This window comes from Tachyglossus aculeatus, chromosome 4 (assembly GCF_015852505.1).
Source record: "Tachyglossus aculeatus isolate mTacAcu1 chromosome 4, mTacAcu1.pri, whole genome shotgun sequence".
In the NCBI taxonomy this organism is placed as follows: Eukaryota; Metazoa; Chordata; class Mammalia; order Monotremata; family Tachyglossidae; genus Tachyglossus; species Tachyglossus aculeatus.
This window is the reverse complement of record NC_052069.1, coordinates 124,150,110-124,152,021: the sequence shown is the minus strand read 5'-3', so window position 1 is coordinate 124,152,021 and position 1,912 is coordinate 124,150,110.

Sequence of the window (1,912 nt, the reverse complement as noted above, 5' to 3'; positions counted from 1 at the left end):
CAGAGGAAAAAAGAAGGAGCAAGAGAAAGAATAAATATAAGCTATCCTTTACTTTCCAGGGATAACTCCAAAAATAGGCAGCTTAATGTACATTTGCAGAGTAAGCCATTTTACAAAGGAAAAAGTTGGATAGAGTCTGATTAGAAAATTAGTAGCTGTTTATCATTACTGTCATCATTAGTATCTTTTGAGACCCTACTGTAGGTCGAGTATTATACTGAGTGCTTGGGACCTAGACTAAAAACAGGAGATGGGGCTCTGCCTTTGAGGAGCTTACAATCCAATGGAGGAGACATAGTACAATGGAAACAAAAAGGAAAACATAGATACACCTGGGAACAACCAAAAATGCACAAAATGAATAAATAAGTGAATGAATAAGTGGAATAAACTGCCCAATTGCATGAACTATTGAATGGTCTTGGAGTAATAGGATTAGGATCCTGGGAATTAATCAGAGAAGGCTCCCTGAAGGAGCTGGCCTTCAAGGAGGCTCTGAATGTGCAGGGGCTAGAATGTGGTCTAGTGGCTTTGAGATGGGAAAGAGTACCAGGTAGGAGGGATGGGATGGGCAGTGGGCTGGTGGTGGGATGTTTGACTTATCTTGTAAGGAGCAGAATGTGTGAGCTGGGATATGTTGAATATCCTGCAGAAATTAAAATAGGATCCTAAGAGTTTATCAGCTACTTTGGATAATAACCTTCAATCCTTCCCTCTCTCTCCTAAAAAGGCCTGAGGAGGTACTCACCAGCCCCTGGAAAAAAGATCTATCCATGTACAATCAAGGATAGATGGGAAGCCATGTGGTCTAATGGAAAGAGCATGGGCTTTGGGCTTCAAAGTCAGGTGACCTAGGTTCTAATTCCATCTCTGCCACATATCAGCTATGTGAGGTTGGGGAAGTCACTTTACTTCTCTGTGCCTCAGCTCCTTCACCTGCAAAATGGGGATTCAATAACTGTTCTCCCTCTTACACAGACTAGGGGACCTAGTTATCTTGTATCTACCCCAGTGCTTAGTACTAAGCTTGTCATATAGTAAGTACTTAACAAAAATTATCAATAAGAATCTTAATGATATAATTTCATTAATTCAATCTTATTTATTGAGTACTTACTGTGTGCAAAACACTATATTAAGTGCTGTACTAAGGCTATCCTGGGTGAAGACTGCACACACAATTTTTTTAAAAAATGATATTTATTATGCACTTACTATGTGCCAAGTACTGTACCAAGCGGTGGGGTAGATTCATTCATTCAATTGTATTTATTGAGCGCTGTGTGCAGAGCATGTACTAAGTGCTTGGAAAGTACAATTCAGCAATAAAGAGAGAGAATCCCTGCCTACAATGGGCTTACAGTCTAGATTCAAGTTATTCAGCTATTCAGGTTAGACACAATCCAGGTCCCAAGTGGGGAATTAGAACTCAGGTCCTCTGTCTCCCAGGCCCTTGCTCTTTCCAATAGGCCATGCTGCTACTCTATTGTAACCCACTGCAATCCACTGCTGTAACACATTGTACTTTCATTCATTCATTCAATCAATCGTATTTATTGAGTGTTTACTGTGTGCACAGCACTGTACTAGGCGCTTGGGAAGTACAAGTCGGCAACATATAGAAGATGGTCCCTACCCAACAATGGGCTTGGCAATGGGTTATATTCCCCACCTGCCTATTTGCTCATTGCACTCCACACCCCAGTGGGAACATGACCGGTAGGGCTGAGACAAAGCGAGGATACAGTGCAAATCACTAGCCCTGGAATAAATTTTTTCCATTCAGGTTCTTGGTCCTGAAGTCTCTGGCTCCAGGCTCTCCCATCATTCCTGATGGGAGACTCGATCAGGCCAGTGTTCCAACCATAACCCTAGTGAAATTTTAAAATAATGAACAGGCAAGGTTTGATTT